At 39.5% G+C, this 25,322-nt stretch overlaps 1 long non-coding RNA gene across 1 annotated transcript in view; it reads right to left on the bottom strand.

Moving 5' to 3' along the window:
- The window catches only part of LOC134736239 (uncharacterized), a 51,243-nt gene extending 26,456 nt beyond the window's left edge, over nucleotides 1-24,787 (bottom strand). Inside the window, exon 1 of the long non-coding RNA XR_010120136.1 lies at nucleotides 24,689-24,787. This is a non-coding gene — a long non-coding RNA (uncharacterized lncRNA). The remainder of the gene's footprint in view (nucleotides 1-24,688) is intronic.
- Between the last annotated feature and the right edge of the window lie 535 nt (nucleotides 24,788-25,322).

Below are 25,322 nucleotides of genomic sequence, written 5' to 3'. Positions count from 1 at the left end.
TATCCCACAATTTGCTACTCAAATATGAAAGTTGTAAAGAGGTATGGTGAGGTTTCATTTGTGTTCAAGCTCTTTGAGCTGAGTCAGCTGTTTCCAGAACAAAGATTATAATGCAGCAAGTTCATGTGCTGGGGCAGAACACTGAAATGTGGTGATTATATTCCCCATAGATAATGCTTCTTAAACTGGGGGCATAAAGACATCTGTAGTGTGAACATTACTAGGGCCAGTTTTTATGTATCAGGTAACTAATTCCAGCTGTTTAACTGTGTCCTCCTCTGCCAAAGGCTTTCCCCAAAGGTAGCGTTGGTTCCAGGAGTTCTATGCTGAATACTGCAAAAGATGGCCATTATGCAGCCTGTCTGATAGTTTTGTCTGATAGTTTCTTTAGAGGCAAATGCACTCCTCCTACCAAGTCTCTTCTACAGTGAGCACAAATTTACCTTGATGCTGCACTTTATGGATTAAAACATTTGACCCTTGATACCCAACTCCTTCCCTGACCACGCTTTCCTCAAGGCATCCAAGTGCAGCAGAATATAAAGGCATTTGTCCAAAATATTTGAGGCCCACCCAAGGGTCAGATAAATGTCATCATGTTTATTTTCTGGAATCAGGGTTAAGGGACAGGGTTAAGGGAAAGATTTTTCCTGCTTCAACTCAAGTTTACTGGAAATGAAGCAATCATATTTTATGCAAAATACTGTTTTTCTGTCTCTGTGCGACATCATAATCTGGCATGCTCTAATGAGTCTTTGATTGTCTTACCTTTGAATGTCATGTGCCTGTTTTATTTGTATTCCAAGATGCAGTATTTCAGAAAGAGGACAAAAAACTACCCATTTGGGCAAATTGGGGTGGCTTGGCTTTCTCTGGTTGTGGGTAACTAACACTGGCAAATGTAGGCTTATTAAGTCCAGGGTAATGTATATCCATTGGTCTGAAATTCAAATTCTTGTAGATGTTTGGGTCACTTTAACAATTCTCTGGAGATGAGAATAAACTTGGAGCAGTGAGTGATTTAAAACAAATGACCAACACACCATCAGATTGTTCACTGATGCAAACTGCACCAAATTCAGAAAGTAAGGAGGCTCGAAAAGTAATATAAGCCATGGTATCATTGGCTCCCCACCCACCCCCGAATGAGACAAATATGTATTTCATATGAAGCCTAAAGCATATGCATGGGTGAATCAGGCAGTCCCCAGTTGGTGAATGGTATTCATTATTTCCAGAACACACAATCTTCACCCCTTTTTGGCTTTTCACAAAGTGTTCCCTCTTCTTGAAATTCTTCCCTTCTTACATCATTTATTGGAATCCTTCTTTGGAAGAACCTTACTTATCCTCCAGTGTCCTTTACCTCATCTTCCATAGTATTAGAATGTTGAGCTGGACATGTGGCTACCCAGAAAAATACTACCTTTTCCAGCTTCTCTTGCAGCTAGATGTGACTCTGTGACTAAGTTCTGGCCAATGACATATAAGCAGAAGTGTCAGCTGGCAGCACCCTGGAAATCTCCATTGCTATTTTTTGCTCCTTCTGTCCTGCTTTGCTGACTGGCATGGAGAGACAAGGTGGCTGCAGCTGGAGAAGCTACCCCAGAGCCTATGGGGGGATAGAGAATGGAGTTAGTTCATGGGGCAGCAATAAGATAGAAGGAGCCTGAATCCCTAATACTGTGGGAAGCCAACTCAGCATTGGATTACCTGCCTCTTGACTCATACTATAGAAAAAAACAAACTTGTAAGTTATTTAAGTCACTGTTATATTGGGGTTCCTGTCAATCACATTGAACTTAATTGTAAGAAATCCACTGTCTCATGCTTTAAAGCTCACTTTAATGCCAACATCGCGTGCAAGAACATGGGCTTGAGCAAGAGCTCTGGGCTCCAAGTTTTCATAATACATGGTGGTCTTTTTCATCCTCTCTCTTTTCTTTCCACGCAGGCTTCTTGAAGCCCACTCTTCTTCTGGCTCCCTTCTAGTCAGTATACTTATTTTCATAAGTGGGCATCAACATTTTTAAGGAATTTTCTGGAAAACCATGTTTTTCCTTTGAAAGAGGCATGCAATGTGGCTGCCTGGAGGCCCCATCTCAAGCTCGTTTGAATTCTTCCCTTCACATTCTAGAAACTCTGTAGGATGTTGTAAGCTGATGTTCTCTAAATCTACTGGCCATAACCTATATCCCATCTGTGATTCCAGGTTCTGTGGCCTCAGGACCCCTGACACCTCATGATGTTCCTCAGAGCTCTGTTTCCCACCCCCTGTAGTCTCTAGCCCCACGCCAGGGTCTTAGGCACAGTTGCCCACCCCCAAACCCCCAATGTCTCTCTGGCTACCTACTATGTTCAGACATTGTCTTGGCATGGGTATCCAGCAACAACCAGTGCAAGATAGCCTCTAGACATCTTCCTGGGCTCCAGTTTTCAGCCACATTTATACCCCAAAGGCCTTTCCAATGCAAAAATTAACTCCTGGCCCCATCAGTCTTCATGCTTTCTATACAGTCAAGTTAGCTTTATCAGAGTCTGTCAGAGTCAATTTTTATTATTTTTGTTTCACTGGATTATAAAAATTATACTACTGTAGAAAATGTGGAACTACTGAAACATATCAAGAAGAAAATAACGCCTTCTCATAATCTCTCAGCCTAGAGGGAAGCATATCTAATATATTTATTTCCTTGTAGCTTCTTTGTGTGTATGTTTGTGCATTCTTAATTTTATGGTGTAATATACAATGTATGCAATTCTTGTATCTATCTACCTACCTGTCTATCTATCTATGGCTGCAAAACACTGTATTTTGTGGATATACTAGAATTTACTCAACTAGTTTCTTACTGTTTAATATTTAAATTTCCTGGCCAGCCACGGTGGCTCACGCCTGTAATCCCAGCACTTTGGGAGGCCGAGGCAGGCGGATCATGAGGTCAGGAGTTGGAGACCATTCTGGCTAAGACGGTGAAACCCCGTCTCTACTAAAAATACAAAAAATTAGCTGGGCATGGTGACAGGCACCTGTAGTCCAAGCTACTCTGGAGGCTGAGGCAGGAGAATCGCTTGAACCCAGGAGGCGGAGGTTGCAGTGAGCCAAGATCACGCCACTGCACTCCAGCCTGGGCAACAGAGTGAGACTCTGTCTCAAAAAAAAAAAAAATTTAATTTCCCCCCAATTTTACCTGACTATAAGTAACATTGTGATTAACATTTATGTGTACCTATGTTTTCTATCTGGATTATTTCCTTAGGTTTGAATTTTTGAAGGTCAAAGAATTTTAGATTCTTAGGAGGTTTAAGTCCTCTTGATACATATTGCAAATTGCTTAACAGAAAGTTGTCTCAATTTCTTATTCTCCTATTAATGTCTCATTACTCCCTTGCATGCCTAGAATTTTTATCATTAAAAATCTTTACTAATGTAAAAGTTAAAAAAATTGTCTCATTTTAAAATGTGCATTTCTTTAATTACAATGAAAGTTGAATACATTTTTGATCATTAATTTACATCTCTTCTTTATGTCTCTTTATGTCCTTGGCCTATTTATCTGGGATCATGTTTTCTTAAAAATTTGAGAAAACTCTATAAAAAAAAATTTAACCCTTTGCCTGTCATATTTAGTGAACATATTTTTTCCCCATTTTTCAATTTGCCTTTTAATTTGTGTCACATTTGTGATTAACAACCATGCAAATAATTATGGAAGCAAGTATAATTTTTGTGACATTTTTCATAAATTTTAACTTTAGACAATCTCTATCCTCTCCTCAAAGTCTAACCAATAGTAAGAGGGCCTCACTTTCCTCGACCTGTTTACAGTGATATTTTCATTAAATTCTGTCTATTACATTCTCTATCTCCTAAGGATCACTTTTGGGCTTTTGTTCTGTTTCATTGATTTATCTTTTTTGTACCAATATTACTGCCTTCATTCTTATAGCTTTACAATGAATAATTTCTATTTAATAATTATTGAACATCTACCACATTCAGAAACTGTCTTGGCTTAGGGATACACCAATAAAACAGAGGGACATATTCCTGCCTTCACATTTGTGGTATTTAGTGCAGGAAACAGGAGACTAATTGATATGTACAACCAGTGAAACATGAGTGGTGAGAAGAGAGGCACAAGCTCCTGGGGAGCGTATGATAAGGGTCCACCCTGGGCTCAGGGTGAATGAAGTTTCCTAGACAAGTGACATCTAAGTTTAGTCCTGAGGTTCAGGATAGGCAAACAGAGGAGGGAGAATAATATTGAAGATAGATGGAGCTGCATGCAGAAAATCCAAGAGTTAATAGCAAGCCCGATGCATTTGAGAAACTGAAAATAATTCTGTGTTACTGGGGCAGAATGTGATTGGTTCTAAACAGGGACCAGAGTAAGAGTCACTCAAACCATGTGAAGGAGCATGTAGTCTACCCTGGGAACCATGGAAAATTTTGAAAGGGTTTAAGTAAGAAAGTTACTTAACTTGATTCATAGTCAAGAAAGATCTGTCTGGCTGCAATATGGAGGGTTGGTTGGAGTGGGGGCAAAAATTATGGCAGGGAAATAGCTTGTTCTAATAAACCAGAAGAAAGGAAATTGATGCTGGCCTGAGCTAGGGTAGTGGCACCAAAAATAGATGAATATGGATGGATTTGACAAATGTGGACTATTTGGAAGACATTTAGGATGTAAACTTGATGGAAATTGGTGATAGATTAGATACGCTGAATTAGAGAGGGAGGAATCAGGGATGACACCACAGGACAATTGGGTACATGTTGGTTTCATTCACTGAAAAGAAATGCAGGAAAGGTGGGCTTGAGGTGGGAAGATGCTATAGTTTGAAATGTGTGTGGTACAACCTAAAGCTGCATGTCCAATAGACAATTGGCTTTGCTGGCCTAGAGGCTGGAGGAGAGTGAGATGAACTAGGGATATAAATTCATGTGTCTTCAGTATTTAAAGGGTGAGTAAAGCTATAAGAGTGAATGTAACCCAACCTCTCACACAGAGTCTGCAGAATGAACATAGCAGAGGATCTAAGGAACAACAATATTTAAGGTACAAACAGAGGATGGGAAGCTACAAAGTTAGACACAGCAAGCAGCCAGAGGGAGGGCAGAAATACGGGAGAGTGTGGTATCTTTGAAGTGGAAGAAAGATGGATGTTTGGAAAATGGGACTGGCATGACATTGGTGCTCTGAGACATCAGGCAAGATAATGACTGCAAGGTTGTCACTGGTATTAAGAAGTTTGTTAATGACCTTGAAGAGAACAGTTTTGGTTGCCTAGAGAGGGCATAGGACAGACTGCAGTCAACTGGAAAATCAGAAGTAAGCAAACGGAAATGGGCAGTGTTGACAACTATAAAAGTTTTGAGTATGAAGGGAAGAGCAGAAGAGGATGATGATAGCTGAAAGGAGATGTGAGACCAAGGAAATTCAGACTTTCCATCCAGAAATATTTTATGACTCTCCTTTTATTTACTTAAATATTTTCTAGTTCTTGGAAAAGTTTGTAGCTATCCGCGTGGATGTTGCAGATTTCTTGTATGGTTGTTCCTGTTTAACTGGTGCTTTCTCCCCTTATTTTAAATGTAATCTTTTTTAACCTTATTACTTTATATTTACTAACCAGCTATTGTTAGTAAATGGAAATCATGCTGATTCCTTGTATTTGTATACTTATTTTGTTTCCATCCACTTTATGAGAATATATTATTATATAATTATTTTGCATAATATAATTATATATTATAATAGTTATAATCAATTATATTGAGTTCTCCATCTATATAAGTACTGATCTTTCATAGTGTAAATGTCATTCCTTTTCATAGTTTTTCAAGGAAGGGACTGTGCCCTAAAATATAAAATTAAAGGGTCCTGGGAAATCACCCAGACTAATATTTTTATTTCTTAAAATGAAGAATTCAGGTTAAGAGCAATTAGGCCTCTACAGTCTTATTCATGCCAGGGCCTGTTACAACACCATAAAATGGATATACATTTCATTTTCATCTGAAGACAACAGCTTCAGGATGGGGGAGAGAATATTAAAGGTTTATATCACATTAATTATGGTAATAAAATACAACTAATTCAGTGAGACCTCCAGCAACATCCTCAGAAACTAAATTTTGCTCTTGCTATTGGTGCCAACATGCACTGTTTGGTGACCTTAACTAGCTCATTCTGCTTCTCCCCATTCTGCAGGGTAACTGAACTGGGTTTTATGCCATTATCCCTCTCTTGTTGATACCCACCACTGGAGAAAAGTATTCTTGCCCTTTCTGTTGGCACTTACACCTGTTTCAATGGATTTCTGAAAATAATCTGGCTCTGTAAAGTTATAATTCCCACTGCCAATAAATGTGATACAAGTTCCCAGGCAGGGAGTCCCTTTGAAAGACCCCATGTGCTTTCTGTAAAAGTTTACCAATTTTATTAAACCATAATTTACGTCTAATAAGACATCTAAATATATGTACTAGTCAGGGTTCTCGAGAGAGAATACATACATATGTTCAGACACACAGAGAGACAGAGTTATTAGAAGGTATTGGCTCATGCAATTACGGAGGCTGAGAAGTTGCACTATCTGCCCTTGACAAGCTGGAGGCCCAGGAAAGCCAGTGATGCAGTTCGAAGGTCTGAGAGCTAACGGTATAGACTCCAGTCGAGTCTGAGAGACAGGAATGCAGAGAGTAGGAGAAGATTGATGTCTCAGCTCTCTCAGACAAAGAGTGCAAATTCTCCCATCCTCTACCACTTTGTTCTATTCAGACCCTCAGTGGATTGGATGATGCCCACCCACACTGGGGAGGGCAAACCGCTTGACTCAGCCTACCCATTTACATGCTAATCTCTTCCAGGAGCACCCCCACAGACACACCCAGAAATAATATTTAACTAGCAATCCTGGCAACCCGTGAGCCAGTCAAATTGTTACATAAAATTAACAATCGCAGTATAGCTCAATGAATTTTGACAAATGTCTACACCTGCATAACCATCCCAATCAAACCATGGAACATTTTTGTCTTCCTCAAAATTCCTGTGTACCCCCTTTGCTATCAATGCCCTCTTCCCCTCCTCCACTGTATTTCCAGGAAACCAATGATCTGCTGTCACTTTAGATTAATTTTGTTCATGCTACAATCTCAAAGAAGGGAATCAAACTGTATGTGGTCTTTTGTGCTTGGATTTTTTACTCAGAATGAAGTTTTAGTTTATTAACACAAAGGAGTCAGTAGTTAGCTCCTTTTTATAGCTCAATAGCTTTCTATTTATGAGTATACTGCGATTTGTGTATCCATTCACCTGTTAATGGATTAACATTGGCTTTTTTCCAGTTTGGGCTAATACAAATAAATATGCTGTGAGTAATCATGTACAAACCATTTCTGGTGGGTGAATACCCAGGAGTGAAATTGCTGGGTCATAAGCCAAGTTTATGCATTTCTCAGCCCTTTCCTCTTTCAAATTACTTGTGGATTTTTTTAAATTTCTTTTTGTAATTATGTCAACTTTCAGTGTCCATGTTTCACATCAATGTTGTTAGAAAGATACAGGTTTAGAATTGTAATAAATTCCTGGGGAGATGTTACTTTTATCATTGAATACAGCTTTCATTTTTCTAATAATACTTTTGCCTGAAACTCTATTTTACTGGATATTAATATTTTCTCTGGTTAATATTTTAATAGTTTATTTTACCATTCCTATCATTTAAAATATTTAAGTTTTCTTAAAATAATATATGACCATAATTTTTAAAAGTCAAATTGTGCTGCAAAGTTTAATGAAAGCCTGAAGTACTCTTTCCTACCACTCCCCAACCACAATCCTCCAGAGCCAACATTTAAAGTCATTTTTAGTTTTCTGTTCCATTCATTTTAAGTACCACATTTATTCTTTTTCTATTTGGGGCATTATCTATTGATTTCCAAGCATAATAGATAAGACCTATTCATTCAGACCTGCTCCCTCATCCTCCTGCTATGGACAGACACAATTCTTGGTTAAATCATTATTCAGAGTTTGTGTCATGGGAGTATTGAATGCTGTTTACACCTGAGACCTAACAATGTTGTATAATTGCATTTAATTTTTTGTACAGTGTTCTTTTCAGTACCAATAACTGCTTCATTTTGCTGTTTTCTTAAAAAAAACTGTCACTGATTCTTCCTCAAACTTTTCCACATGGTCATGTGTACTGGATAATCCATCCATTCTCTTTCTTTGTGACGTACTCTGGAGTCATCCATTCCTCTGCATATCTCAGTGATATCTTTCTTCCTTCTTCTCAACATTGTATTTAAGCTTCCTGACTCATTTTACAATACTTAACCCTCCTTTTTCTGAGAAGGATTTCTTTCTCTCCTGGCTCACTACATATACCATACTGATTTATAATCATTTGGTTAAACTCAAGTTCCTGAAATAAATACAAATCTTCCTTCCCCCCCTCCTTTTTTTAACATTTTAAACAGCAAATGACAACAAAGGAAAGAGAGTAAAAAGGCTGCTGAAGGGTTGTAAGCGTGAGAGCAGTGAGTTTTAAACCATCACTGTTGGCCAGGCGCAGTGGCTCATGCCTGTAATCTCAGCACTTTGGGAGGCCGAGGTGGGCAGATCACAAGGTCAGGAGTCCGAGACCATCCTGGCCAACATGGTGAAACCCTGTCTCTACTAAAAATACAAAAATTAGCCGAGAGTGGTGGTGTGCATCTGTAATCTCAGCTACTTGGGAGACTGAGGCAGGAGAATCACTTGAACCCAGGAGGCAGAGGTTGCAGTGAGCTAGATCACACCACTGCACTCCAGCCTGGGCTACAAGAGCAAAACTCCACCTCAAAAAACAAAACAAAACAAAACCCATCACTCTTGCAGAGTGGAAAATGAGGGGCTAGCTGTGGGTGCAGTTATTACCACAGTTCGGTCACAAGATGATGGTGCCCACGTGGACTCAGGTAGAAGAAATGCGGATGGAGAAAACTGGACATATCCAAAAGATATTAAAGAAGTAACATGCATACTGCTTGGTGATTGGATGGTGATGGGTAGAGAGGTAGGAGAGGTCAAGGATGATTCTCAGGATTCTGGCTGGATGGACATGGTGCCGTTTACTGAGACGGGGAATATTGGAAGTCACGGAGGAGGAGGAAAAGGAGAAAGAAAAGGACAAAGCATTCATTTTCAGGTGATAATGATGTGACCTATTGTATATAAGGCATTTTTCACATAAACTTTCTAAATTTGCTAAACTTTTTAAAGCAGTAGATAGCTGCCAAAAGTAGATTGGTTCTGGCAGAGTAGGTGTACTATCAAGGATCAGAATTCTACTATAATTGATTACTTTGTTTAGTTGCTTCTGTTTATTTTCTGAGATAACCATTTCACATTGAATTTTTTTCTCATGCTCTTTCCTTCCAAGTAGAAAAGACAGGCTTGTCTGGCAAGCAGATGAAGTTGGAAACTGATTGGAGCTAATTAAAAAATATCAAGATGGAAAACAAAATGTGAAAGGGCGCAGAGCTTGAGTTGAAAAAACCCTAGGAGAAAAATGCAACAAGCTTACTTAATGAACTAACCAATTCCAATGGAAAATTATTGGAAAAATAATTTTTTGAAGGACGTGTGGTGATATGCCACCTCCACAATGCATAGTGCCAAAAATGCTGCTGGAAGGAAAAAAAGTGCAGGCCTATTCAACAAGGAGAAAAGAGAGAGTTACGAAAACTAGGACTCTCAAGGCTCTAAATATCTCAGAGAGTAAAACAGAATAAATGGTTCTTAGATCTCACGTTCTTAAGTCACATAATGATGCGGCATTACATATATATTCTGAGTTATGGCATGAGTCTTGTACCAAAGCAAACAGAGGACCAAGAGAGGTTAGTTAGCATTGACCGTAGAGGTATGATTTGTGTCATAATAGAAATAGAATAATGTAACAAAATGAGCCAATTTCCCTGTTGACCTGCCATCATCAAGGAGATTGTAAGACCACATTTTATTCATTGTGAATTCTGTGCAAACTAAATCACACATTTGCTAATAAATTCAGCACTGCTTAGTGTCTCATAAATTTGTAAGAAATAAGCAATCTTGAAATACGTCTACCTCTACTAAATTTATGCTTTGCACACACATTTCTTTGCTGTTATTATTCATTTTAGTACTATGTTGTTATTGAAACATATATTCCCTTGCCAATCTAGTATACCTTAGTGAAGATAATGGCCTTTTAAAGTATAGAGATAAAGAATATATTACTAATTTTTTTCTTCTCCAATGTTAGTGCAAAATGATATGTTGGCCACAAAAGAAAACCCTAATAAAACCATTCTGATTCATTTCCATCTCACGGGCCTTCTTGGCTGCAGATTCTGTCCAGGTGACACCATCCATATTATCTCATCCAGTAATAAACATTGAAATTATTTTTTCAAAGTCTCAGCAAATCCTAAAGTTTCTTTAGGATCTTTGATTAGGGTTATCAAGGGCTGAAATTTATGACTACACTAAAAAAATCAATGCCCATATCATAGAGGGAAATCATACAACCATAATCAGACTGAACTTTCCTCTCACAAAGTCATTCTATGACAAAGTTAAGAATAAAAAGAATTCTATTATACCATTCAAATATACTCCCCACATGGAATTAATAATTGTTGATGCTTGGCACATTGTTCTCAACTATCAGACTATTTAGTGTGATAGAGGCAAAACAATCAGGTTGTATAAAGAATTTTTGTTTTGGTAATATTATATTAACAAGTCTACATGATGAAGGCAGAAATTTGCTGAAATTATTTATTTCTTTATGAATTGGCTTTGGTAACACTACTGTCCCAAAGAGATGCTGTTTTGGTATAACTGTAGTTTTATCTCATAAAAAAGCAGCATAGAAAAGCAGAAAAATCATGGTATAAATAGTCAAACACCTGGGTTTCAAATCAGACATTACCACTTGAAAACTCCATGATACTGACAAATATCAATTAATCTCATCTTAAAACAGCAACAATAGTAACACCTGGATGCTATTTCACATGATCACTGAGAAGATCAAAGAATCCAATGAGCATGCTTTGGAAATTATATTCAGAAATATGCCTTTCCTTTTAAGTAGAATGTTTTATCTGAATTGAGATCACAGTGGTGAACTCTGTTATTGAGTTATCCATAAGGTTTGTTTGGAAATGAATATTTTGATCTTTTACATTTTGTGTGAATTCAGCTGAGAAGGCTGCTTGAAGAGAGGGAAGTGAAACTGACTTACTGATTCTTATAGAATGAACTAACCGTTAAGGCAAGCTGTAGTTTGATACTCCATGTGTTAGTTTCACAAAAACAATTTGAATGCTTCTCCATGAGTTGGGAAAATTTATGTTGGACACGCTTGCTGCTTCAATTTCATATTTCAAATAGGCATTCTGAAGTCCATATAGGGAGACACTGAGACTCATAAAGCAGCCTATCTGCACTTCCTGATTTGTAGTCCTGTTTGTTTCCTTGTGGGGATCTTCAGAAACCCTAAGAGGCCATATTTCTGTCAACACCATGCATCACAGGACCAGGGTTTAGGACTTCATCCCTGGAAGCTGTGCAGTTAAACTTGCCTTATAACACTGGGATAGAATGTTTGGACTTGAGGGGATCTGGATCCGATGTCTTAAAAGCCATTGTCCTGAAGAGCTGTCAGGAGCAGCCAGCTGCCTAGCCCTGGTTGCTGATGTGGTACTAATGACACTCCTAGGATGTCTCAGGTCTCCAGGGAGGGAGGGAGGAAAAGAGCCTTTGCCAAGTCCATGGGCTAAAGCAGACAGTGTTCTCAGTTCTCTTCCAGTACTTGTGGGATATTAAGCTATGTGAGATTTTGATTTTCTTATAAATCTCTTATCATGTGGCTGGGGTGACTGATTGTGTGTGAACTGAAGTGTTGATGTGACCCCGTCAGAGGGCTATGTGCTAGGTCCCATGTCCACCTTCTCTACCCTGCTCTGGGGCCTGGGTGGCTATCTCATAAGAATGGCATCAAATTGGCTTTCCTGCCCTTTGGCCTCTGGTCAGAGGGTTCAATGGGTGGAAGGAAGAGAGTGAGGCAAAGTGTTTGTTTCCGTGGCTGTCTCCCTGCAAGGGGGCCCAGGGGAGGCAAAGCTCTGTTAGGTGTCCCATCCATGCAGCCTTCTGTGTCTCTGACTCCAATAAACACACCGTCTGCTTACCCCTTCAGGTACATGGAGGTGATGGTGCACCGTTGTCACCACCCTGGGTTATAGTACTCTTCTTCACAGTTTCCCTGTTCCCAGCTCATCGATAGGAACTAGTCCCTTTATTAAATTCTCTTGACGTATCCCAGTTTGAGTGCCAGCTTTTTCCTGCCAAAACTCTGACACACCAGGCAAGCTGGATTGCCACTGGCCTGCAAATGGGGTCAAACCTGAACTCCAGGTGCCAAATAGCTGTTGGGCAGAACGCCATTCAATTACAGTGACAACAGGGGTCCTCTGCTTCTGTTACTTTCTAGTTAAGGGTTGGTTTCTCTTAGTTTTGTCTTTAAAATGTTGTATCAGAAATGTCTAATTTTGTGAGGAGTGCAAGTTGCTTATTGAAAGGAGGTCATGAGTACTATTGCTTAATCTAAAAAATCATTTATTTGATATATTCATTTTGGGTGGGGTAAAAAATGAGGTACTACTTTTGCTATTATGAAAAAATAAAATCTCTTTCCCTCTCCTTTCCTTATTTGTACCTTTCTTTCCTTATTAATAATGGGATCACTTGAGGTCAGGGATTCGAGACCAGCCTGGCCAACATGGCAAAACCCCATCCCTACTAAAAATACAAAAGTTAGCTGGTAATGGTGGCAGGTGCCTGTAATCTGAGCTACTTGGGAGGCTGAGGCAGGAGAATTGCTTGAACCTGGGAAGTGGAGGTTGCAGTGAGCCCAGATTGTGCCACTGCACTGCAGCCTGGGCAACAGAGTGAGACTCCATCTCAAAAAAAAAAAAAAGAAAATTGTCCATTGTTTAAACTTAGAGTAAATATCTTACTCAGAACACCAGATTTAGGTCAATATGCATACTCTGAAAGAATAAGAAGGAAAACAAAAATCTTATCATTCTTTAATGTTGATATGGTTTGGCTCAGTATCCACCCAAATCACATCTTGAATTATAGCTCCTGTAATTCCCATATGTCATGGGAATTACCTGGTGGGGGGTAACTCAATCATGGGTGCAGGATTTTCTGGTGCTGTTCTTTTGATAGTAAGTCTCATGAGACTTGATGGTTTTATTTTTTTTATTATTTTTTTTTTTTGGTTTCTTTTTTTTTTTTTTTTTTTTTTATTATACTTTAGGGTTTTAGGGTACATGTGCACAATGTGCAGGTTTGTTACATATGTATCCATGTGCCATGTTGATTTCCTGCACCCATTAATTCGTCATTTAGCATTAGGTGTATCTCCTAATGCTGTCCCTCCCCCCTCCCCCCACCCCACCACAGTCCCCAGAGCGTGAAGTTCCCCTTCCTGTGTCCATGAGTTCTCATTGTTCAATTCCCACCTATGAGTGAGAACATGCGGTGTTTGGTTTTTTGTCCTTGCGATAGTTTACTGAGAATGATGTTTTCCAGTTTCATCCATGTCCCTACAAAGGACACGAACTCATCATTTTTTATGGCTGCATAGTATTCCATGGTGTATATGTGCCACATTTTCTTAATCCAGTCTATCGTTGTTGGACATTTGGGTTGGTTCCAAGTCTTTGCTATTGTGAATAGTGCCGCAATAAACATACGTGTGCATGTGTCTTTATAGCAGCATGATTTATAGTCCTTTGGGTATATACCCAGTAATGGGATGGCTGGGTCAAATGGTATTTCTAGTTCGAGATCCCTGAGGAATCGCCACACTGACTTCCACAATGGTTGAACTAGTTTACAGTCCCACCAACAGTGTAAAAGTGTTCCTATTTCTCCACATCCTCTCCAGCACCTGTTGTTTCCTGATTTTTTAATGATGGCCATTCTAACTGGTGTGAGATGGTATCTCACTGTGGTTTTGATTTGCATTTCTCTGATGGCCAGTGATGAGGAGCATTTCTTCATGTGTTTTTTGGCTGCATAAATGTCTTCTTTTGAGAAGTGTCTGTTCATGTCCTCTGCCCACTTTTTGATGGGGTTGTTTGTTTTTTTCTTGTAAATTTGTTTGAGTTCATTGTAGATTCTGGATATTAGCCCTTTGTCAGATGAGTAGGTTGCAAAAATTTTCTCCCATTGTGTAGGTTGCCTGTTCACTCTGATGATAGTTTCTTTTGCTGTGCAGAAGCTCTTTAGTTTAATGAGATCCCATTTGTCGATTTTGGCTTTTGTTGCCATTGCTTTTGGTGTTTTAGACATGAAGTCCTTGCCCACGCCTATGTCCTGAATGGTATTGCCTAGGTTTTCTTGTAGGATTTTAATGGTTTTAGGTCTAACATATAAGTCTTTAATCCATCTTGAATTAATTTTTGTATAAGGTGTAAGGAAGGGATCCAGTTGCAGCTTTCTATATATGGCTAGCCAGTTTTCCCAGCACCATTTATTAAATAGGGAATCCTTTCCCCATTTCTTGTTTTTGTCAGGTTTGTCAAAGATCAGATAGTTGTAGCTATGCGGCATCATTTCTGAGGGCTCTGTTCTGTTCCATTGATCTATGTCTCTGTTGTGGTACCAGTACCATGCTGTTTTGGTTACTGTAGCCTTGTAGTATAGTTTAAAGTCAGGTAGCGTGATGCCTCCAGCTTTGTTCTTTTGGCTTAGGATTGACTTGGCGATGCGGGCTTTTTTTTGGTTCCATATGAACTTTAAAGTAGTTTTTTCCAATTCTGTGAAGAAAGTCATTGGTAGCTTGATGGGGATGGCATTGAATCTATAAATTACCTTGGGCAGTATGGCCATTTTCACGATATTGATTCTTCCAACCCATGAGCATGGAATGTTCTTCCATTTGTTTGTATCCTCTTTTATTTCATTGAGCAGTGGTTTGTAGTTCTCCTTGAAGAGGTCCTTCAAATCCCTGGTAAGTTGGATTCCTAGGTATTTTATTCTCTTTGAAGCAATTGTGAATGGGAGTTCACTCATGATTTGGCTCTCTGTTTGTCTGTTATTGGTGTACAAGAATGCTTGTGATTTTTGTACATTAATTTTGTATCCTGAGACATTGCTGAAATTGCTAATCAGCTTAAGGAGATTTTGGGCTGAGATGATGGGGTTTTCTAGATATACAATCATGTCATCTGCAAACAGGGACAATTTGACTTCCTCTTTTCCTAATTGAATACCCTTTATTTCCTTCTCCTGCCTGATTGCTCTGGCCAGAACTTCCAGCACTATGTTGAATAGTAGCGGTGAGAGAGGGCATCCCTGTCTTGTGCCAGTTTTCAGAGGGAATGCTTCCAGTTTTTGCCCATTCAGTATGATATTGGCTGTGGGTTTGTTGTAGATAGCTCTTATTATTTTGAGATACGTCCCATCAATACCTAATTTATTGAGAGTTTTTAGCATGAAGGGTTGTTGAATTTTGTCAAAGGCCTTTTCTGCATCTATTGAGATAATCATGTGGTTTTTGTCTTTGGTTCTGTTTATATGCTGGATTACATTTATTGATTTGCGTATGTTGAACCAGCCTTGCATCCCAGGGATGAAGCCCACTTGATCATGGTGGATAAGCTTTTTGATGTGCTGCTGGATTCGGTTGGCCAGTATTTTATTGAGGATTTTTGCATCAATGTTCATCAAGGATATTGGTCTGAAATTCTCTTTTTTGGTTATGTCCCTGCCAGGTTTTGGTATCAGGACGATGCTGGCTTCGTAAAATGTGTTAGGGAGGATTCCCTCTTTTTCTATCGATTGGAATAGTTTCAGAAGGAATGGTACCAGTTCCTCCTTGTACCTCTGGTAGAATTCAGCTGTGAATCCATCAGGTCCTGGACTCTTTTTGGTTGGTAAGCTATTGATTATTGCCACAATTTCAGAACCTGTTATTGGTCTATTCAGAGATTCAACTTCTTCCTGGTTTAGTCTTGGGAGGGTGTATTTGTCGAGGAATTTATCCATTTCTTCTAGATTTTCTAGTTTATTTGCATAGAGGTGTTTGTAGTATTCTCTGATGGTAGATTGTATTTCTGTGGGATCGGTGGTGATATCCCCTTTTTCGTTTTTTATTGCATCTATTTGATTCTTCTCTCTTCTTTATTAGTCTTGCTAGCGGTCCATCAATTTTGTTGATCTTTTCAAAAAACCAGCTCCTAGATTCATTAATTTTTTGAAGGGTTTTTTGTGTCTCTATTTCCTTCAGTTCTGCTCTGATTTTAGTTATTTCTAGCCTTCTGCTAGCTTTTGAATGTGTTTGCTCTTGCTTTTCTAGTTCTTTTAATTGTGATGTTAGGGTGTCAATTTTGGATCTTTCCTGCTTTCTCTTGTGGGCATTTAGTGCTATAAATTTCCCTCTACACACTGCTTTGAACGTGTCCCAGAGATTCTGGTATGTTGTGTCTTTGTTCTCGTTGGTTTCAAAGAACATCTTTATTTCTGCCTTCATTTCATTATGTACCCAATAGTCATTCAGGAGCAGGTTGTTCAGTTTCCATGTAGTTGAGCGGTTTTGACTGAGTTTCTTAATCCTGAGTTCTAGTTTGATTGCACTGTGGTCTGAGAGACAGTTTGTTATAATCTCTGTTCTTTTACATTTGCTGAGAAGAGCTTTACTTCCAACTATGTGGTCAATTTTGGAATAGGTGTGGTGTGGTGCTGAAAAAAATGTATATTCTGTTGATTTGGGGTGGAGAGTTCTGTAGATGTCTATTAGGTCCACTTTATGTAGAGCTGAGTTCAATTCCTGGATATCCTTGTTAACTTTCTGTCTCGTTGATCTGTCTAATGCTGACAGTGGGGTGTTAAAATCTCCCATTATTATTGTGTGGGAGTTTAAGTCCCTTTGTAGGTCACTGAGGACTTGCTTTATGAATCTGGGTGCTCCTGTGTTGGGTGCATATATATTTAGGATAGTTAGCTCTTCTTGTTGAATTGATCCCTTTACCATTATGTAATGGCCTTCTTTGTCTCTTTTGATCTTTGTTGGTTTAAAGTCTATTTTATCAGAGACTAGGATTGCAACCCCTGCCTTTTTTTGTTTTCCAGTTGCTTGATAGATCTTCCTCCATCCCTTTATTTTGAGTCTATGTGTGTCTCTGCACGTGAGATGGGTTTCCTGAATACAGCACACTGATGGGTCCTGACTCCTTATCCAGTTTGCCAGTCTGTGTCTTTTGATTGGAGCATTTAGCCCATTTACATTTAACGTGAATATTGTTATGTGTGAATCTGATCCTGTCATTATGATGTTAGTTGGTTATTTTGCTCGTTAGTTGCTATAGTTTCTTCCTAGCCTCGATGGTCTTTACAATTTGGCATGTTTTTGCAGGGGCTGGTACCGGTTGTTCCTTTCCATGTTTAGTGCTTCCTTCAGGAGCTCTTTTAGGGCAGGCCTGGTGGTGACAAAATCACTCAGCGTTTGCTTGTCTGTAAAGTATTTTATTTCTCCTTCACTTATGAAGCTTAGTTTGGCGGGATAGGAAATTCTGGGTTGAAAATTCTTTTCTTTAAGAATGTTGAATATCAGCCCCCACTCTCTTCTGGCTTGTAGAGTTTCTGCTGAGAGATCAGCTGTTAGTCTGATGGGCTTCCCTTTGTGGGTAACCCGACCTTTCTCTCTGGCTGCCCTTAACATTTTTTCCTTCATTTCCACTTTGGTGAATCTGACAATTATGTGTCTTGGAGTTGCCCTTCTCGAGGAGTATCTTTGTGGCGTTCTCTGTATTTCCTGAATCTGAATGCTGGCCTGCCTTGCTAGATTGGGGAAGTTCTCCTGGATAATATCTTGCAGAGTGTTTTCCAACTTGGTTCCATTCTCCCCATCATTTTCAGGTACACCAATCAGACGTAGGTTTGGTCTTTTCACATAGTCCCAAATTTCTTGGAGGCTTTGTTCATTTCTTTTTATTCTTTTTTCTCTAAACATCCCTTCTCTCTTCATTTCATTCATTTCATCTTCTATCAGCGATACCCTTTCTTCCAGTTGATCGCATCTGCTACTGAGGCTTCTGCAATCTTCGCGTAGTTCTCGAAACTTGGCTTTCAGCTCCATCATCTCCTTTAAGCCCTTCTCTCCATTGGTTATTCTAGTTATCCATTCTTCTAATTTTTTTTCAAAGTTTTTAACTTCTTTGCTATTGTTTTGAATTTCCTCTCGTAGCTCAGAGTAGTTTGATCGTCTGAAGCCTTCTTCTCTCAACTCATCAAAGTCATCCTCCATCCAGCTTTTTTCCGTTGCTGGTGAGGAACTGCGTTCCTTTGGAGGAGGAGAGGTGCTCTGTTTTTTAGAGTTTCCAGTTTTTTTGGTCTGTTTTTTCCCCATTTTTGTGGTTGTGTCTACTTTTTGTCTTCGATGATGGTGATGTACAGATGGGTTTTTGGTGTGGATGTCCTTTCTGTTTGTTAATTTTCCTTCTACCAGACAAGACCCTCAGCTGCAGGTCTGTTGGAGTTTACTAGAGGTCCACTCCAGACCCTGTTTGGCTGGGTGTCAGCAGCGGTGGCTGCAGAACAGCGGATTTTCGTGAGACCACAAATTCAGCTGTCTGATAGTTCCTCTGAAAGTTTTGTCTCAGAGGAGTACCCGGTTGAATGAGGTGTCAGTCTGTCCCACTGGGGGGATGCCTCCCAGTTAGGCTGCTCAGGGGTGAGGGGCCCACTTTAGGAGGCAGTCTGTCCGTTCCCAGATCTCCAGCTGCGTGCTGGGAGAACCACTACTCTCTTCAAAGCTGTCAGTCAGACAGGGACATTTAAGGCTGTGGAGGTTCTCGCTGAGTTTTTGGTTGTCTGTGCCCTGCCCCCAGAGGTGGAGCCTACAGAGGCAGGCGGGCCTCCTTGAGCTGTGGTGGGCTCCACCCAGTTCGAGCTTCCTGGCTGCTTTGTTTACCTAAGCAAGCCTGGGCAATGGCGGGCGCCCCTCCCCCAGCCTCGTTGCCGCCTTGCAGCGTGATCTCAGACTGCTGTGCTAGCAATCAGCAAGACTCTGTGGGCATAGGACCCTCCGAGCCAGGTGCGGGACACAATCTCCTAGTGTGCCGTTTTCCAGGCCCGTTGGAAAAGCGCAGTATTAGGACGGGACTGACCCGATATTCCAGGTGCCGTCTGTTTTCCCTTTCTTTGACTAGGAAAGGGAACTCCCTGACCCCTTGCGCTTCCCGAGTGAGGCAATGCCTCGCCCTGCTTCGGCTCGCGCACAGTGCGCTTCACCGACTGTCCTGAACCCACTGTTAGGCACTCCCTAGTGAGATGAAACCGGTACCTCAAGCAGAAATGCAGAAATCACCCGTCTTCTGTGTTGCTGGGGCTGGGAGCTGGAGACCGGAGCTGTTCCTATTCGGCCATCTTGGCTCCACCCCTTGATGGTTTTAAAGGGAAGTTCCCCTGCACAAGCTCTCTTGTCTGCTGCCATATAAGATGTGACTTTGCTCCTCCTTTGCCTTCTGCCATTATTGTGAGGCCTCCCAAACCATGTGGAACTGTGAGTGAATTAAATTCCTTTCCTTTATAAATTACCTGGTATATCTTTATTAGCAGCATGAGAACAGACTAATACAAATGTTCACCAATATGAAAACATTGAAACATTTAAAATTTATGTGGATGCTAAGCATACCATTCTAGTCAAATGATCTATTTAAGTTGGCTATTCGATTTATTTGTGAGATAATATCACACTTTAAAAGTTTCAGCACGTACTGTTTTTTAAACTATTGATATTGTGTTCCCTCATATTTATGGAGCTATACTAGTCCTGAAGCTTTAATGCCACTCTACTCCTCCAAATACTGTATGTGTGCAGACATGAAAATTATTAGAGTATATCCAAATTAACTTTGTTTGGGGAACAGTGTGGCACCCTATGCCCATAGTTTAGTGCACATCATGTGGTATTTTCTGTCCTGTACCCTTTCTGCCTCTAGGAACAGGGTTTTCCTCTCTTAGGAACTGCCTCTTCCCCAGATCCAACCATATGGTTACTCAGGATCCACCCTGGTCTTCCATGATGCTGTCATACTCTGACCTCAAGTAATTTCTCTAGAAGCAGGCACATAGCCAGAGTTCAGCCAATAGGAATCCTTCCCCTGGGATTTTTGTGAAAGGAAGAGAGGAAGAGTCAGTTCTTCTCTAGAGATGGAAACTATTCGTAAAATCCGGTTCTCTTGGCAGCCACTTTTCCTCTCACTTGAAGGAAGCCTGTTTTTGGTGGCAGAAACTAAAGTGGACAGAAATGTGGGTCAGAGGGCAGCCTTGCCATAGTCAAGTCCTTGGCTCCAGCTGTTTCAGAAGCCAGGTGCATTTCTGCCTTTATCAAGTTGTGGTTGTTCAGATTTCATTCAATTATATAAGACATACTCAGTATTGTACTGAAGGCTTACCCATTTGCCTAAGCTAGTTTGATTGTGGTCTCTATCAGTTACAATGGAAAGCATCATGACTAAAGCAAGTGGCTATAACTTCAATTTAAATTTGTTCAACACTTTCTGGGTAGTTTTGAGCCAAACCCTCCAAAGGAAGCAATGCAATATGAAGCCTTGTCCCTATCCTCTGTGAGTTTATGCTAAAGTAGGAGAGAGAATAATAATGATAATAACAACATTGATGATACAACCACCATGATATTTTGCACACTCTCTATGGGCATCTGCTAAGTCTTTTAAATGCATGATTTTATTTAATGCTTATAATAACGCTATTGTGTAACATCATCTCTTTTGAAAATGCTGTAATTAAGGCTCTGTAAGCTTGAGTCATACAGAAAGTTAAGGGTAAAGGCATGACTTGAACTCAGGATTGTTGGGTTTCTAGGTCCTTGCTCTTGTTCGCTATACCTTACCTCTTATGTCTAAGGAAAAATATGTTTGACTTAAAAATTAATTCACAGAAGGCAGAGATGACATTCATTTGTAGGATCTAGAGTTGTTTAATGGAGGATATGGCCTTTGAGGGTAGCTATAGGATGTGATGGGGGCAGAAAACACAATCCACAGCCCCCCTCCATGCTTTGAGTGTACTCACAACTGAGACTGGTCCAGGATAAAAATAGGAGATAGCATCAATTCAAATACCTCTTAGGTTGCATCTTATACTTTTCATAGTAGCTCATATTTTCCCATTCAAGTTTGCCTTCCTAATGATTCTGCTAAGTGTAAGGAATTAACCTGCAATTCTAAAGAGTCACAGCTGGAAGGATTTCATTTTGGAGGCAGTGAGACCGAGAAAACTTAACAGTGTTGATTGAGCAGGCCCAGAAGTTATTGAGCTCGGAGGGAACATGTGCTTCCTGGACCGATGAGGTTTACATGACTGATAATGGCTTTATTGTGTTGCTATTGGGCAACTTGTGTGTTGAAAGCTTTGCTTTCTCTTTTGAGGCTCTTTGAAAGCAGGGGCTGATGCATTCTTCTGTCTCAGCACAGTGCCCCATGCACCTGACAGACACACACAGCAATTTTTATGCACAGCAAGTCTGATCCCTGGAAATACCTTAGAAGTTGTAAAACCAGGGATAATAATGATTTTTGTATACCCTGCTTCTCCCTTTCTAGGGTAGAGCAGACATGGCCGTAAGTAACCCCAGCTCCCTCCATGAATATTTTGGATAAAAGCAACCTGCTGAGAACTCTCAGTAACCCTCCTTCATAGTTTTGTAGCAGTACTCCTAGGCCAGTGAGTTTCAACTGCTTTATAAGGAACGAATATTTATTATTTACAATGTATCAGACACTGAGTTAGAGACCTTAATAGACCACCCTCTTAACTCTTAACACTTCACAGTAACACTGCAAAACTTGAGATTCAGAGAGCTTAAGAATCTTGCTGAAGGTCACACAGCCAGCAGATGGCAGAGTTAAAATTGGAATCTGCTCATATATGGCATAAAGCCAATGATGCCTTCACTTTAAGCTGTTAGTAGGCATGATTACTATTGTTTGGCTGGGGATAGTGAAACCTGGAAGTTAAATAATTTGAAAGGTCACATTGCAACCCAGGAGTAGATATTATATATATCCAGTCACAGCAGTGTGTTTTTGTCAGAGCAGACTTCCAAACAGTGTCACTCGTCAGGTACTGGTCAGAAATAGAACATGTAGAAGTGAGAAAACACACTATTTGGAGAAAAAAACAAAATCAAACTTCTAGAAAACTGCCTGAGCGTTTCCATTAAAAGCAACTTGAGGAATTATTGTTATTTACAGCTGGTTATCACCGAGATCCTTCCAAATTGGCCATTTATTTTTGAAGGTGTTAATGTCAGGCTCAAAATACGTCAACACTGGGAAACTTCAGAATAATCAGTTGGACAGATGATCTGTAGGCTTGTTGCACAGATACTCTTTGTGAAACAGACAGCTTCCTACTAGGACCTGGCAGGAAAGCAGCCTCTATTGCCATATTTTTCTGAAAACAGCCTGGGTAGTTTGAGGGGCAAGAATCAAATACTGTATGTATCACCTAGAGATGATGATCTGTCCATTATGGCTTGTGGTTTTATTTTACATTATTTGATGACTGTACTTAAAAGAACTGCGTTTTTGCATGCATTGGATAAAGTGTCCAAGGCAAGCAATTAATGGTACATCCATTTTAAATCTAATGTTAGAAGGAGAGATATTCTAAAGTAACAAAGAAATAAAAATCTCCCACTAAGAAATAACTAGGGTATATCACCTTGGGACTAAAATGCAGTTGAAGATTCACATAGGCTAAATTGTAAACATCTGGATATCATATGGTTAGCCTTGTACTTTCTTAAAAGTTTCCAATTTTAGTAATGTGGAAAAATAATCTATGTGGCTTAAGATTTTCTCTATGTCAAGGGAAGTTTCTGTCTTAGGCTTAATAACCATGAAATAAATGTCAAATCGTATCAGATAATGCTGTGTGTCTCCTGGGTTAAAGCAATGCTTATAATATTCAGAGCAACATCGATGATTCTTTTCTAAATTGGCTGCCATAGAAGTTTTGTGGGGAACTTTGGTGAGCCTGGAGCTCTTCCTACACCCTTTGGGTCTAATAACTAGGTCCTGGTAAAGCTGTGTGGACTTAAAAAAACATAAGATCCTAGACTGCTCCTTGGGGAAAATATGTAACAACGGTATGTAGCATTACTTGGGCTTCTTTTCTCTATCAGTCAGAATCGGATAAACAATGCTGCAGTAACAATCCCCTAAATTTATGTGGCTTTCTACAATAAAAAACTGTTTCTTGCTTATGTCATCATCTGTGTCAGGTTGGATGGCTTCTCTAGGCAGCTTTCTTCAGGCAGTGACTCAGGTATCTGGGTTTCTTCCACTGTATGTCTGTATCACTGTATCACTGCATGTTCCGATTCCTGTTTCATGGATGGGACAAAGAAGGTGTTTACAATCACATGGATACTTTAAAGGCCAAGCCCAGAAGTGGCATATCTTATTTCTACCTATGTTCCAGAGACTAGAATTTAGTCACATTCGCAGCCTAACTGCAAGAGAGCCCCAAAATTGTAAAATGTAGAACATACGAGTGGGAGAAGAATTTTTACATTTCAGCTACTTTATTTTCTGGGGCTTGGGATAGAAGAATGGGGATAGAAGAAGACAGGAGGGAGCTTTTGGTTATATTGGTGACAGGTCATTGTAGGAAGAAAGGACATGTTAAACCCAGTGATACTGTAGAAATCAACACTCAGATACAAAATCTTTAAACCACCACTTTGGCTGCTGAATACTTAGCAATGCTAAGATTGGCAAGCTAGATTCTAAAAAACAAGAAACAAACAAACAAAAAGTCTTTCCATCTTGTCTGGTCAAATAGGTCAAGGTAAGGAATATTGTGATAGTGTAACCATTATCATTAGGTTTGTTTTGGGGGCTTTTGGTCATAGTATATCATTATACACAAATATAATCTAATCAGTTAGAAAATCTAAGAAAACAAAACTTGGGTAGAGCAAGATTTGGTATCATAGGTAATAGTATTAACAATTGTTGTATACACCTGTTGTTTGCTATCCAGAATCCATTTCCCTTTCTTTTTTTTATTGTGGTAAAACACACACACACACACACACACACACACACACACACACACACACATAACATGAGATCTACCCTCTTAACAAATTTTGAAGTGTACAGTACAGCATTGTTAACTATATGTACAATGTGTCCAGCAGATCTCCAGAACGTTTTCGTCTGTGATGACTAAAACATTATACCCATTGAACAGCAACTGCCCATTTCCCCCTCCCTCTAGCCCCTGGCAACTACCATCCTGCTTTCTGTTTCTATGAGTTTTGACTCTTTTAAATTTCTCGTATAGGTGGAATCCACCAGTATTTGTCCTTCTGTGACTGAATTATTTCACTTAGCATAATGTCCTGGGGCTCATCCACATTGAAGTATATGACAAGATTTTCTTTTTTTAAGGATAAATAATATTCCATTATATGTATATACAGCATCTTCTTAATCTATTCATCTGTCAATAGATATTTAGGTTGTTTCCAGCTCTTGAATATTGTGACTAATGCTGAAATGAACATGGAGTGTAAATACCTCTTCAACATTTTGTTTTCAATCCTTTCAGATAAATGTTCAGAAGTCAGGTTGCTGGATCATGTGGTAGTCCTACATCAAACTGAAAAGCTTCTTTCTGTGCAGCAAAGAAAACAATCAACAGGATGAAAAGGTAACCTCTGAAAAATATTTGCAATATACCCTATATATGATAAGGGGCTAATACCCAAAAATATAAAGAACTACTCAATAGCAAAATAACCAAATAACCCAATTAAAAAATGGGCAAACAATTTGAGTAGACATTTCTCCAAAAAAACACAAATGGCTAATAGGTATATGAAAAGATGTTCAATATTACTAGTCATCAAAACCACAGTGAAGTATCTTACCTCATATCTATTGGGATGGTCATTATAGACAAACCACCCAACCAACAAATCTAGAAAATAATAAGTGTTGACAAGGATATGGAGAGATTGGAACCCTTGTGCATTGTTGGTGGGATTCTAAAATGGTGTAGTCTCTATGGAAAACAGTATGGAAATTCTTCAAACATTCCCCCTTCTTATAATGACAGTACTTTGAATATCCTTTTGAGAAATGTTTCTCTTCCTTTATTAGCAATTCTGTCTGTATAATATTTATTCCACCTTCAACTCTAGGAGTGGGC

The sequence above is a fragment of the Symphalangus syndactylus genome, chromosome 3 (assembly GCF_028878055.3).
Source record: "Symphalangus syndactylus isolate Jambi chromosome 3, NHGRI_mSymSyn1-v2.1_pri, whole genome shotgun sequence".
Classification (NCBI taxonomy): domain Eukaryota; kingdom Metazoa; phylum Chordata; class Mammalia; order Primates; family Hylobatidae; genus Symphalangus; species Symphalangus syndactylus.
This window is presented reverse-complemented; position numbering and strand designations above follow the sequence as displayed.